Below are 15931 nucleotides of genomic sequence, written 5' to 3'. Positions count from 1 at the left end.
TTAGAGGAAAGCATGTATAAAACTAGAGGACAATAAAATGTAGAAATACACCACAGCAGGCAAAATTGCATGCAAAATTGTGGTTTTTCTTGAGGTTTTCTTTTGAAAACCTATGTGGAAACCCGAATTGACAGATTTAACCATCCCTAGTTGGGTTCGTTCAGATATATTAGCCAAAATGTTTTTGAGGTCTTGTCTATATAAACATTGCAGCGTTATACTCTGGCTGTCTTGAAAACCATAGCAATTGCAGGGCTCAGACAGATACTACAAATACAGAAGCATTTTAGCCATAGCAAGCTAGTTGTACATTCCACTCCCACAACTAGAGGAATAGTCTCTTCTTCAATAAGTACTTGAAGTAGAGTCCCCTATGGTTTCCATCTGCAGCTTCAGAACCCATTTGGATGCTCACATCCCTTGTGCTCTCTGCTCTAAGATGCATAGCACAAATGCCCTTGCATAATCACATTGTGCCTCACATAAAAGATGAGCAAATTATAAATGCTCTCATTGGGTTTTAATCAACAGTGGCATGTGAGAGAGTGCAGTGGCAGATAGGGATGGGGCAAGGTGGCAATGAGGTCAGAGGAATCTGAGTTGACTGTGTCGTCATTTCACAAGTGCACACCCACCCATGCACTTGTAAGACACTACTGGACCAACCCTAAGGCTCCCACAATCTCACTGCTACCTCACATCATCACAGCAAACACAGCCCTGCCACAGAGCAGAAGTCACTGCTGTGCTGCCCTGTCTCATGTGCCACTACTGGTTTCAATGCAAAGAGCTATGGTGAGGTGCTAGAGTCTGGCTTTACATACGTGAATGTTCAGCACCAGAAAGAAGTCAGAATAAATCTTGATTTAATAAATCTTAATTTATTAAAACCTTTCACATATTGAAATATATTATATATTTTCTTCTCTTCCAGTACATATTAGCAGAGGGGTGGTACAAACCTCTGTTAATAATAATAATAATAATAATAATAATAATAATAATATTTATATCCTGCCCTCCCCAGCCAAAGCCAGGCTCAGCATTCTAAAATCAATTCATTTTAAAATCAATTCAAAATCAGATTAATGGCAACCATTGGGGTAGAGTTCTGTGAGGATAACCAAATGAGGGGGTCAGACTGTGCCTTGGCCAAAGGCCAGGTGGAACAGCTCTGTCTTGCAGGCCCTGCGGGAAGATGTCAAGTCCCGCAGGGCCCTAGTCTCTTGTGACAGAGCGTTCCACCAGATTAGGCCACTGCCGAAAAAGCTCTGGCTCTGGTTGAGGCCAGCCTAATCTCCCTGTGGCCCGGGGCCTCCAAGATGTTTTTGTTTGAAGACCGTAAGGTCCTCCGTGGGACATACCAGGAGAGGTGGTCCCATAGGTACGAGGGTCCTAGGTCACCCCAGAAGCGGCAGGTATTCTTCCCCCCTCATAGTAATACATGAAAAGGAATGCTAAAATCTGTTGAATAGTTTTTCATCTTCGGCAGGAAGGAAAGCATTTTGGGGACGAACATTTTCTTGAATGGACTATTTAGTTGCATTCACCAGTGAAAACAACATGATGGACACTGCAATCCTATACACATTGCCCCACTGAACTGAAATACACCTGAATAGGTTTAAGCTTAAAAGGCATCTTAGAAAGATCTGTGAACCACCAGACCAACCCAGTCTGCCAGCCACATCAGCAGATTCTTGGTACTCTTGATGCTTTTACTTTCTGCATTGAATGGCAGAAACAAGGGGGTTGTCATTTAACATAGCAAGCCCCGCAAAAGGGTCTGGTAGCCTGCATTGACCTTGGCCTTGTCAAGCCATTTTATTTAGGCTGGCACATCAGTACAGTGTAAGGGCAATTAAAAATACAATATTTTGCTTTGCTGCTGTTATTAGAGTTTCCACAACTGTGGAGAAATTTCTAGAGTTAGCATTAGGTTTTGAGACCAAAATTTGATGTTTGCTTCTGCAGACCCTCCAAGTGTCCCTATTTCCCAGGCAGGGGCACCAACTATAGGGGGTTCTGGGTGCAGAGCACCCACAAAAAATTGTTGTGGGTGCTCAGCACCCACACTGCAGGCCCCCAACACAACATTCGGTGCCTTGAGAAGCACTGGAAGCTTCACGAGACTTCAGAGATGTTGTCCGAGGCCTTGCGAGACCTCAGAACCAGACTTCCAGTGGCACTGGATGTCAGGTTCAGAGGCCAGGCGGTGTGCATGATGTCATGTCGCAACGTGATGTCATAATGTCACATAAAGGGGCACCCATAGCTTGGAGCCAATTGGCTCCCCTGTCTCCAGGGATAGTCTCAGATTTGCAGAAGCTGTAAATTTTCATTGGAAAAATATTGCAGGGTATGGAGTTATGTGACCCCTGAGCCAAGGAGAAAAGCAACTATACAACTTTTAGAAGGCATCTGAAGGCAACCCTGTATAGGGAAGTTTTTTTAAATTTTAATGCTTTATTATGCTTTTATATATGTTGGAAGACACCAACATATATGGCTGGGGCAACCCAGTGAAATGGGTGGGGTATAAATAATAAAATGATTATTATTATGGAATAGGATGTCCCTATTATCATTGGAGAAATGTTGGAGGGTATGCATCTCTATTTCTAAATTCTATGTACACAAGCCTTCTGTATTTCCCTGTATAATGCTATACTATGACACAGAGATTCTGTTTCACCAGCCCAGATGAAAGAGGCCACGCTTGGATCCCAAAAAGGGATTTAAAGTTTAAAATGAGTCAAAGGATCACTGGACTTTAAGAATCATCATCATAATAATTTATTATTTATACCCCGCCCATCTGGCTGGGTTTCCCCAGCCACTCTGGACAGTTTTCAACAAAAGATTAAAAATTCATTAAAACATCAGCCATTAAAAACTTCCCTAAAAACTTCAGATGTCTTCTAAATGTAAGATAGTTGTTTATTTCTTTGACATCTGATGGGAGGGTGTTCCACAGGGTGGCCCTCTGCCTAGTTCCCTGTAACTTCGCTTCTCTCAGTGAGGAAACCGCCAGCAGGCCCTTGGAGCTGGACCTTAGTGTCCGGGTTGAAATTTTCAAATATATTAATATTCTTCCAGCTCTTTTATATAGATTAGATAACTTGATTATATTCTCAGTTTATTTCCTCTACCTAAACATCCCCAATAGATTAACCAAAAATAATGGCCTTGATTCAAAGATCCCCATGCATGAGGAAAGTGAACTGGGTCACACATGGGTCAGGTCACAGAATTTCCCTGCTGCTTCAGCTACAGCTCCCCTCAAAAACCACTCCAGGGACTTTGGTACCCCTTAAAGTGGCGTTAGGTGTATCATAGGAGTTGCAGGTGATGTATTAATAAAGCCCATCCTACAGCCTGCACATAGAACTAAATATTCAGAATTCCACAAATTGTTGATTTTTACCACAGAGAAAGTCAAGACGAGCATTACTCGGCACTGACCAGAATTCCACTATGTAACTTCTTCAAGTTAAGTGTTTTTTGTCATGTAATAAAATGGCCAACAGTATCTAGTAGGTATTGTGGATTTTTCTGCGGCTTATTCCTCCCCAACAGACTACAGGCATCAATCTCCCTCTCTAGCAAAATATAATTAAAGTAAAACAAAAAAGTAATATAAATGTAACATTACAAGTTACTTATCCCTCCTTTCTTTTTTGAAGCAGGAGTTTAAAAGACTCCAAAGTAGCACATAGTCTGTAATCATCCTCTTCCTGAATGCTGTAGTAAACAATTTTCATTTTTCTCTCTCTCAGAAACACTGCTACAAGAGTAGTTTGCTGTTGTTGTTTTCATAGATGACAGAGATTTTCTCCATGCTATAACTCATCTTGTTTTGTTCACATCTTCTACTTTAGTTGAATTGAAATACAATTTTCAAAAAAAAAAAAAACCCCCACAAAAAACAAACTACTACTTTCTAACTTAAAAGAATATAGGCTGTTGGGCTTTGAAGTTAAAAGAACTGCACTGACACACAGCCATCAAAATTTGAAACTTTTAAATATATGAGTTCATTTTTAAAATCATTTTAACTGGAGGTATGAGTGGCTAATAGAAAATTATTTTTCAGAAGTATAATATGAGCCTTTAAAAGTAAGTGCTTCCTATTTCAAACCTTTGCGCCTCGTTTATGAAACAATGAAGAATCTGGCACTGGAATGAAGAAACTAAGATATTACTTGAGTAATTCTGAAATATTAATGTTGACTGGCTATGAATAACGCTGCAAGTTCCTTATGGGCTTTCAAGCTTTTGCCATGTTTTCTTATGGTGTTTTTATTTTTCAAAAGGGAAAAGAACAATAGCATTCCTTTAAAATTTATAGCCCACACCCCATGTGGAAGGCTCGCGGTGGGTAACAGTAGATTAAAAACAATTACTACAGCCCATTAAAATGGAAGTTAAGATCCAATTAAACAGTTAAGAACATCATAAATATTAAACCACAGCCCTCTGGCAGCTTAACCAAAGCCTCCCCAAATCAGCCCAAAATATTATTTGAAAGCAAATTTAATGAAGGCAAGGGAGACATGACCAAAGCTTATCTCCTCGCATCCGTCCAAATTGTGACTCTTTTAATATGCAAATATGAAATAATATGAAGCAGAATGCACAACCAAGTAAAATAAATAGCTAAAAAAAACCAAAAAGAAACCACGGTCCTATCAAATCTAAAGAGATGTCATATTGTTAATATCCCATCTGAGGCGTTCATTCCTATCAAATGTAATGCAACAGGAAACCTTCCACTGCAGTATTTTCTCATGCAGGCCTGTGCACTAATTATAATGCTCAGCGCTTGCTGCTACATGATAGCTTCCATTTGAAGGTGGCTTGCAGTTTTTCCTACAGAAATATCTCCAAGCCTGCATGGAAATAAGGCTGTAGCCACTGCAGGAGAAATGTATTGCTTTCAAAAGTAAAAAATAAAGATGTGAATGCAAGCCAGAAACAGAAGGAGAGCAACGGGTAGCTTGCAGGTGCCCCTTTTCAGTTGCATTAGTAGGTCAAGGCTTAACATCCCTCTGCTCTTTCATTCTGTCCATGATCATCCCTGAATCCTTACTTTACATGTCCCAGCTATTCCTGAAGCAGCGAAAACTATGAGAACAGCCCACTTTGTAGGCCTCTGTCTCACAGATACATGGGACCTCCCCCTCCCCCACTTTCTTTTTACCACACACCTGCCCTTGATGCATAGAAAATCCTCCTTACCACTTGGCCAGAAATTACGGAGAAGCAGTTTACCATAGGATCACGTGCAGACTCTGCTAATTTGCCACTTGTTAAAAGAAAGTTCACCTCTATCTACTCTGGTTATCTTTCTGTCACACGCTTAGAAGAATTTTACGCATCCTGTGTTGAATGTGCAAAAAACAAAAACAACACCCTGTTGGTTAAAGCGGTCACCAATATCCGAAAGAGGAGCCCATAATTTTTTTATAAAACAAAACAAACACGTTTTGTTAAAAGAGAGAAGGAAACAGTGGTTGTGTATATATATATATATTACTTCTTAAAATGCAGCTAAATCATTCTTCTTCTCAAATTGGATTGAAGCTGGTATGGGGGAAATGCATCAAAATGTCATATTTCATAAGAAACAACAGGCTAGAGACAGGAAAGAGAGGGAATACAGCTGGAAGCACACTGCAGAGTAAATGGGAGCTTGTACACAGCTTGTTTTTCCCCCCTTCTAAATATGACACTTATTTAAGAAGTGAAAATGCCCACTTCCCTGGTCCTCTGCTACCAGGAAGCTTACATCATTTAAATTATTATTCAGGTCTTCTGAAAGTATAAATAGTTCCTATCAAATTCACATGTTACATGTAAGGCATAAGCATGTAAATGAAGGAGTCACAGACCCTCCAAGTGTCCCTATTTTCCAGGGACGTCCCTGATTTAGAGAAGCCGTACCGGTTTCTGATTTCATCCCGGAGTGCTCAATTTTCCTTAGGATGTCCCTAATTTCATTGGAGAAATGTTGGAGGGTATTGCATTATCCAACCCCCGAGCCATCTGAAGGCAATCCTGTATAGGGAAGTAGGTTTTTTATATATATATATAATGTTTTGTTATGTTTTTATATATGTTGGAAGCTGCCCCGAGTGGCTAGAAGAAGAAGAGTTTGGATTTGATATCCCGCCTTTCACTCCCTTTAAGGAGTCTCAAAGCGGCTAACATTCTCCTTTCCCTTCCTCCCCCACAACAAACACTCTGTGAGGTGAGTGGGGCTGAGAGACTTCAAAGAAGTGTGACTGGACCAAGGTCACCCAGCAGCTGCATGTGGAGGAGCGGAGACGCGAACCCAGTTCACCAGATTACAAGTCTACCGCTCTTAACCACTACACCACACTGGCTCTCTCAACCCAGTAAGATGTGTGGGGTAAAATTATCATAATGGAATGGGGCTTCACTATTTTCATCAGAGAAATGTTGGAGGATATGGGAATGGGACTGTCCTTTTAGCCCTACCCCAGAAGTCACTTAGAAACAGCAACAACTATGCATTGTGTGCTGTTCTTTGAGCAGATAGTCCAATACATGAGCTCCTGTTGATGCGTAGGGGCTCTGTGCAGTAATGGTGAATGGTCGTTTAGGTGCCCTGATCATGTTGAGCTGCTACTTGGAATCAGGAGCTTGTGGCTTGAGCTTTCAGCTCCCCAAACTGTGCCCAACCCTTGGTTACTGGGAAAGACAGATGTGATGGCGCCACTCCTTGTGGTACAGGTCTACGCAACCCAGGTAAGCAATGTGGGCTGCGATGTCCTTCTGGAAAATTGAAAGCTGCCTTATACTGAGTCAAAAAAAATGTGTCCATCTGGCGCAGAACTGTTGACACCAGCTGGCAGGTACTAGACATTCCCAGTTCTGTGTGGAGATGCTGGATATTGAACCAGAGAACATCTATCTGCATGCAAAGCAGATGCTATCTCAATATGTGAAGAGTCTTCCACCCATTCCTGCATTATACCCCGATGGCATCAGAACCTGGTACAGCATCACAACTTCCCATACTGCTAGACTAGGGAGGTCTTGTTTTAGAAAGGTCATATCATTTTACAAAGGACAGTTTTCTGTTTGAAGGTGCCCTCTATTTCAAGGGCTGTCCAGTCCAAGTCTGGTTTAATCAGAAGGAACTACAAGAAGGGAGAAAATGACCATCAACAGCACTTGGGCAGCAGACAGAGCAGACCCCCAGATCACCTCACAACCAGGTCTTCACCCATTGCAATGAGATGCACTGCATTCCTACTTAGCTTGTAGTCAATTATGTAGAAATTTGCATCTCTCTATATATCCATTCATCTATATAATTTTCTAAATTCATTTTTATTTGATTTTACAAAAATGAATTTATAACAGTGCCAAATGCATATCCGTATAAAGAGATTTCTCTGAATCTCTCAACCATCCCTTCCATGTGTCCTAATGTGAACATTTTCAGCTACATATTATTTCCTAATCTATATTTTATATTCATCTATATTATCCATAATACCTGTTACATTACAAGTTGTATGAAAATCCTGCTAATGTTTTTATCTGCTTACAGTGGTCTCCTAAGTAAATTATATTTTTTCCCATTCTTTTTAAAAGTTTTTGTCCTCTTGGTTCCTGAGCTTTCTAGCCAGCTTTGCCATTTCAGCATAGCCCATCAGCTTAGTTTGCTATTCCTCTCTGGTAGGGACTCTTTCTTCTTTCCACCTCTGGGAACATCTATATAAATTAAATTTCTGTCTTCTTTTATCCTCTTTCTGCTGATGCACTCTGTTGATGTGGGAAGCCATGGGCAGTGTGAGAAGAGCTCATGCTTCTCTTTTCAGTACCAGCCATTACCCCAGTTTCTAGAGAGCTGGTGGTGGCATGGGGCAAAGGAAAAGTGCCCCAGAAAGACAAATGATAATCTTCTCCCATGGTCCAGGGTTTTTCATGTTAACTAGGAGATTCAGGAAGCAGGAGCACTGCAATGCCCCCAATGGTACCAGAATCCAAAAGAATCTGCTCCAAGGACTGCATTTCCTCAGACTGTATTCAGATGGACAACAGATCTGGAATGTGCTTGGTATCATTCAAGAAGGAAAATAATGTTAAAACATGGGGAGACATACATCCAGTCACTGATGTGAAGTGGATGAAACGTGAGGATGGAAAAGACCAAAGAGGTGCTATCATGTGGTTTATTTGCAAACTGCCCCATGGTGCTAGGAGCTTGTAGCAGTGGCCCAATTACAAGTATGTATTATTTTGATCCAGTGTTGTTGCATGCATATAGAAAGAGCTACCTGCAATGCTCATGCATGCATGTGTTTGCTTCCCCACCAAAACAACTTCAGACTCCTGCTGCAAAAATGCATCATAACCGACTTTAGTCAATTGCACACATGAAAAGCGATTTAGAAAAATACATAGGGCATGCCACTCTTACCAGACTCAGTAACACCTTGGAAGACCACATAAGCCATAAAATGTGTCTTTTCTTGCCACAACACCAAACATATGACAGTTACAACATGTCAGTACGATATGTGAATGAAAGCCCACATCAGTAGTAGGATTTGGACATGGAAGAAGACCACATCTGGTAACATTTTTGCAATGATAGACAGGGAATGCAACCACACACACACACACACACACACACACACACACACTCCAACACCAACATACCATGCCAGAAACATAATGTCTGAATCAAGAAATAGACAGGCACTTTTAAAAAAAGAACAAAAGTGATTCCGCACCACACACACACACACACAAAGGCAGAGAAAAATAGCTGTAGAAATATTAAGCAATGCAGAATGCAAAGTTGGTTACTTATGGGAAGATTGCCACAGAGCAAACAAGGAAAACAGACCCATACTTTATTTATTACTTAAATAAATAGTTTGTACAGCTTGCATTTTTGTGCTCAGTTTTCTGACAATATAAATCCGGTTCCCCATCACTCCCTAATATCTATATTGTTTAAGGCTTTATATACTGTATGATTAGTTGGCAATGGTACTGTTCAATCTGTACTAATCTGTATGCATTTATATTGTCTGAGCAGTTCCCTAATTGGTTTCCATCCAAGTAATACCACAGAGAATAAGGTTACATGCTGAAAAGGGCCGAGGTGAGAGAGTGGTTAAAAGGGGAGTGCAAACTCTATTCCTGTTCTTATTAAGAATGCATTGCACATCTGCATTTTTCAAAACATTTCTAAAACTGCCTCTCTCTGAATAAATGGGAATTGTATACCAGCACGGGGTGTGTGTGTGTGTGTGTGTGTGTGGAGGGATGGAGGGAGAGGATCATTTGGGACAGCTCCACCCACTTTGCTTTCATTCATGGCTTGATACTGTACATATGGATTCTTTATGGGAAATGTTCTGAAAAATGAGCAATTTTCACACAAGGTGCATCACATTTTTATCTATAAAAGTGTGTGAAAATTGGGAGATGGAGGAGAGGTGAAAGCCACAAAATAAATGACCAATTTTGCTTTCACGGCCAGATTTTTCAGACATCAACAAATGACACTAAAAATTGGAAAGGACAAAGTATTCAAGTCTACGCTGTCAGTTACAATTTCACCCAGATCGAGAGGAGAAAACGATGATCTAACGGGCCCACTTAGACTCAGTGTCTGTCTAATGGTCTTCCAGGTTCTTTAGATCCCTTAAATGATATCTACCATTCCATAATACAAAAGAGCTGCAACTCAGATTCTTGCTTGTTTGAAATCAATATAATTTTTTTTCCCATTGATGCCAAAAAGGAATAGAGTCTCACCCGCTGAAATAAAATATGAACTCAACATTTTCTGAGGACTGCACTATGGCATAGCTCAAAACTGGCTATCAGCAAAATCGATATATGACTCAGATAAACAGATGAATGACAGGTGTTAGGTACCACTACTCACAACTTGCACTGAATTTAAGATGATGTAGCAGAACTAAGAACTTCAGCAGATTACCGGACTTGTAGTGCAAGAAGTCTCAGCATGCTTATAGCCTCTTGATTATGCCTTCTGCATGCCATAAAATTAATATTAATTGTGTGCCACGGTTGTAAGTAAAGAGGTGCACACATGCATGTCGATCAATTGCATTTTCCAGCTTCCCCCTCCCCTCAAATAAAGCATTTCGGGGCTTGCAAAAAAAGGGGGGGCTCTAATGCGAAAAACTATATGCCAGGAAATAAGTTTATTTAGACAAACAGGTTCCAGACACAAACGTGTTTGGGGTCTGTGGAACAGATACACAACTACCAGAGAGAGTTGGGGAAAGGAAGCATTGGCTGTGCGTGTGTTTTCCGTTTGTTAAAAAAGTAAACAAAAAGCTCACATCCCTGTCAGACATACTGACGTATATTCTTGAAGACACATATGGAAGCTTATTTTAAAATCCAGAAAAAATAAAAGATTTATTTTCAGTGAATGATGCTGTGATTAATTTTGGTTTTTGTGTTTTGCACAATTGGGCAATATTGTAAAAATTACATCATCTCAGATATATTTTTAAGAGCATCCTCTGTTTTAGGCAACACAAGGATGTGAGTCTCAAGTGCACTAAATTCACCACTGCTGAGGATAGAAATTTATGAGAATTCATTTTGAAAGGAGAGCGTATGGGATTTCCATTCTGGAAAGAATGGGGGAAGGGAAGTACTCAGAATGCATTTCTGGTTAGTCAAACACGGAATACATTAGAAGAAAATTTTGAATTAAATATTAATGATCATGTGGACCATTAATCCAGTTTGGGTTTCGTTTTAGAGGCTTATAATGCAGTGACCCTCTAAGCTTAAGGAATGACATGCAGGTACATCCTGTTGAGGCCACTGGAAATTATTGCTCTGTAAGCATAGCCAGGTTGGCATCCTAATATGTTTTCTTGTTTCCTGTGAGACTGTTGCTAAGTCTCATAAAGGTATAGATATATAGATATATGACCCTTTCACAACACCAAATATTTTCTGTTCTTTTTAAACACATGAGCCTATTTTCTCCTCAGGTGCTCAATTCAAAAAGTCCCCCCAATGATTCAGAAAAGTAAAATTATCCTTGTGTTTTCTTTTAAAGGTAAGTTACATTAACAATGAACTTTATCCTGTAAAAGATTAGTCTTCTGTAAACCGTTAGGTCTGCAATAAAACCATTAAAATTGTCCATCTTGTGATTCATATACTTACTAGATTTTCAAAAACAACTTTTAAAATGTTGATCCCTTTCTGATTTGATCACAGCAAACCAATTCCTTGCAGAAAAGTCACTGCAACTTAATGTAAGCAACACATTCCATTTATTTGTAGACATTATCTGTGCAAACCCTTCCTTCTTTGTGCAGCTTTTTTGCTTTATTTAATCTTTGGCTTAAGAAATCTGGGTGCAAAACTTGAGACTCTTTTGGGTCTCATTAAATGTAAAAAAACTAATGTTATTTCATGTCTTCAGAAAAGTGCAAAATCCAGCAAGGTGCAACATCCCTCTCTTTCATAAATGATCTGGATTTTACAGAAAGATGGGGTGGGGGAAATCAATGAATATACTTGCATAGATAATAAATATGATCTTTCTGCATCACTGTAGCATTATAGAAATGCATTTTTCTTTAACAAAAAACACTTACCAATTTCCATTCACCTTTATTTGGTGTCACTCGAGTTAAATAAATCAATAGACTCAACTGGTGATTCACATTCTTCAGGTGATACTTAGGATTGCACTTTCAAGCTTTTTTATAAAGTTACCAAAATACATATAAAGATGGCTTGGATATTGATCATAGCAAATCATTGTGACCATAATCTCTCTGAGGCTTGACATCCATACCAATAAATTCCTTCCTATCATTTTTTTTTTTTGGGAGGGGGGGATCAATAGATTTTCTATATGTACTTAAAAGGATATCTCTAAGTTCCCTTTGCAGTCATGTGATTCCAGGAAAGTGTGTCAGGCATCACTCACAATCTCACAACCTTAAATCTTGTTACGCAGGATGAATGTAATGTCTTCATTTACAATGCATCCCTATGCATGTCTACTCAGAAGTAAGCTTCCAGTCAATCAAATAGCCTTTTGGTATAAATTATTGTGAGGCAGTAAAGGTTTCAACCCTCAGCTATGCTGTAACATAGAATCTATGAGAGAAAGATAAAGAGATAGAGAGGAGATCACCACAGGGCAAAGGATAGCTAATCAATCCTGGCAACTTTTTTCTACATGCCTCTGGGATCTTCCTAGGCCTGGCCCGATCTCAAAACCACCTCAGCAAAGGCTTAAAAAGGAGAAGAAATGTACACAGAGGAGGATCTTGTCCTGCCAAAAAAAAAATCTCTCAAGCTCAAGGGTTGTTTAACGTAACCACAGTTACTTAGTTGATCTTGCATTTGAGAGAGCTTCTCATTTAACTCGCCCGCCTATAATAGGCAACTTTTCCCAACACAGAGCGAAAGGTCACTATTATATGTAAGGAAAATTAAGCCGATGTTCTCGGTTGCCTTACAGTTCTCCTAGTTCAACTACTCCAATAAATGAACATGTACTACAAGCCGAAGGGCTTTTTATTACAAATTTAATTCATTTCTCTAGACAACTGTGAAATTTGCCATTGACATTAGTCATTACCCCAAGGCGAACTAAAAGATGATCTCAGTTAATAAATGATCCTTAACAAGGAACACTCCCTATCTTCTCTGATATTGGCAGAGGCACATTTTATTAATGCAAGGCTTGCTTCCTGCCAGAACACTAGCATTCACGACTATTTGGTATACTTGTTTCCTCTTCCTGCTCCTGATATTAATAATTATGCAACGGGATAATTAACAACACAAAGAGACAGTACTCTGAGCTTGCAGCTAGATTTTCAGCATGTTAACCTTCTGGGAAATAAAGAACAGAAGCAAAGAGCCTAGCCAAATAAACCAATGCAGGTTGATTTCACAGTGTGTAAAAGGCTAATTATCTGTGAAAAGTCTGACCTCCAGTAACAAAATCACACAAATGTGCAGGAATTTTATTTTAAACAAAACTCAAGTCTTTTTTTTTTTTTGTTAGAGTATCAAGAATTCTCGTTAGCTAGCTTGCAGAAGGATTTGCATATACATATATGTGTGGCAATGCATGTACACACACACACACACATATATACACACACTGAGAGAGAATTCCTCAACGCTTTTATTTCATTAAAGAATTGTATTTATTAAGTGTGCACTCACACATAATAGCATCATGTAATAAATGGTAACTAGCTATTCACAACACCTGTGAAAGTATGGTAAAATAAACTCCCCCCCCCCCATACACACACACTCTGCCACTACAATATAAACAAGATAAACCTAACATATGACTGAAGTGGGTTAAGTGCATATTGTTTACTGGAGACAGGGTGCAATAAAATACAGGAAATATTATCACTTCTTTACAGATTCTATATGTAATTCATTCTGATATAAGAATATTTATCCACTAGCAGTAATAACAAAGCTACGTGGGGTGTTTGGTTTTCCCCCCCTCTTCATTCCAAGAAAAAAATAAATTGTATTTGCAAAAAGCAAACACATTACGGAGTGTGTAAAAATGCAATATTCCCATTTTCTAGTCAGAGTTCCAATTTATTGAAGTAACAGAGCAGAAAATGCACTGACAGCTGTTACATTTTATTGCGAATTAGTATATACGTTTTATATCCAGTGAGCAAATGCATGATACATTGTATTCCAGTAATTGCCACTGGCTTTCCAAATGGAAACTGAATGATCTTAGTGCAATTACACTCAGGAGAGTAAATGTAACAAGCCACAGTTCTACATTATAGCTCTTTAACAATGCGACGAATAGCATTCTTCTTTTTCACAAATAAACACATAAAAGGTCAAACCGCCGATCAATTATCTATAAGCATGAGGCAAAGACAAAATTAAGAGTACTGCATTAGAGAGGTCTTGTGTACCACAGGGTAGAAGATTAATAAGGATCGTGAGAAAGGCAGTGAAGTTTTCACCAGGCTGAAGTAGTTATTACTTCTACACAGCTTCAAAACTCTCCCCCCTCCTCTGTTTGAAGGGAAGTGAGGCTATAACTGAACAGTTGGGAAAGAGTTCTCATTTCCTATCAAATTCCAAACATTACAGCCTGTTAAGCAACTCTTCAGTTTAATCTTTTATATGTGCGAAGAAACAAACAAACATGGACGCATCGAAACATCTCTTTCTATATTTAAAGCATTTTCTCGCAGAGAGCATTTTTCGTGACTGGAGATGTTGCTTCACTAGGTTAGGAGATATTTTAAAAGATCCTGTGTTAAGAGAAAGGAATAACTGCACACATTAAGGAAAAAACACCTTTTTTTTCTGTACTAACCTTCATCCCACCATCTTTTAAAAGCTTTTTCTTGGGCAACCGGTTCTGTGACAGCTTCTTCACCTTCATGCTCTACGGTGGAAACGCTTGGGGAAAGCCAGCAGTCTCCTCCCCTCTAGTGGCTACCGGCTCTATTTGCAACAACACAGAAAATGAAAGGCCCACAGCAGACCACCTCTGGGGCATTTGTGTAATTTCTAAGCTTACAAGAGAAAGAGAGAGAGAGAGAGAGAGAGAGAGAGAGAGAGAGAGAGAGAATAGACCAGGCAGCCTATCGCAGCAGCAAATAAAAATTATCAGTCATTTAAAACAATATGTTCGTGAGGACTACAACTTAATCAACACCAACCTGCTGACATAGATTTGCAATTTGAGCAGGTTATTAGTGATCGAATTAGCAACGTGTCACAACTTGTATCTGATTTATTAGAAGAACTGACTAATGCAAGAGGACTATAAAACAACACAGAAGACCATTTTCCCCCTCCAAAGCTCACCGGATGTAATAGCATACAGCTCCTGAGAAAAAGTAGAGGGAAATGCCAGGAGGCCTTACTGTGAATGCATTTATTTTTGCATATGCATTTATGCTGCAATGCTTAAAATAAATAAATAAAGTCAAGGTCTGGTCACTGGACTAATGTGGCTAAATTTTCACAAGTAACAGAGCTGTTGTCTCCAAACGGATAGAATAAAACAAAGTCAAACTATTATCTTTTTTTTTCCCCAGGGGCTGGAAAGGCGGGGGAGAGAAGCACAAACTCTCTTAAACTCTCTTAAATAATGTGGCTCCACAGAAAAATGCATTGTTAAGGACAATTCAGCGTTGTTTCCAGGTTGCATAAATACCAGGCCGTGTTGCATTTTACTAGATAGCAACTATGTTCATGTAACATGTGACAGTGCTAGATGGGAATAAAGATATCTCTGGCGCAAGCACTTGTTTGATAGTTAAGTGACTAAGCATCATTCCTAACATCAAAGTAGTTATCAGCATCTATCAGCATCAAAGTACAGTAGCTTTCAGCATCTAGCATTACAACCTGGATGTTTCAATGTCCCATATCATGGACATTTGCTTCCAGACAACTCCAAATGAAATCTGAGCTCTGAAAACTTCTCTTGGGCTGAAAATTCATGCATGCAAGGAGTGTCTTGAGCATTCAGATTTTAACCTATCCACTTTCACCACCAACGATTGTTTCCAATCACTTTTGGGCTATATGTCCATCTGTTCCAAGCAATATGAAATTAATACCAGACCTGTCCACAGTGTCAGATCAGCAAGGCAACTCCTTTGGTGCAAGAGGAAGGTGCAATTCTAGGAGTGGCTGAAAATGTTCCGTACTCCAAAAAAGCTTGCTTAGCTACTCAGAATAATTACTTAAATTTCCCAAATAGCTACAAAAACAGAGCCAAATTGGAAAAGCCCTGCAAAACACAAGCCTCAAATTCACAAGTCAGCCGGACTGTCAATTTTGGAAAGGAGGCAACTGCAGGGCTTGCTGCAAGCATGCCTTCATCTGAACTCTTAGGACT

At 39.5% G+C, this 15931-nt stretch overlaps 1 long non-coding RNA gene across 1 annotated transcript in view; it reads right to left on the bottom strand.

The window, feature by feature from the left end:
- Positions 1–14625, bottom strand: part of LOC310676367 — a 50574-nt gene extending 35949 nt beyond the window's left edge. The window contains exon 1 of the long non-coding RNA XR_014510498.1: positions 14393–14625. This is a non-coding gene — a long non-coding RNA (uncharacterized lncRNA). The remainder of the gene's footprint in view (positions 1–14392) is intronic.
- Between the last annotated feature and the right edge of the window lie 1306 nt (positions 14626–15931).

The sequence above is a fragment of the Podarcis tiliguerta genome (assembly GCF_965153285.1).
Source record: "Podarcis tiliguerta genome assembly, chromosome: 4".
Taxonomy (NCBI): domain Eukaryota; kingdom Metazoa; phylum Chordata; class Lepidosauria; order Squamata; family Lacertidae; genus Podarcis; species Podarcis tiliguerta.
This window is presented reverse-complemented; position numbering and strand designations above follow the sequence as displayed.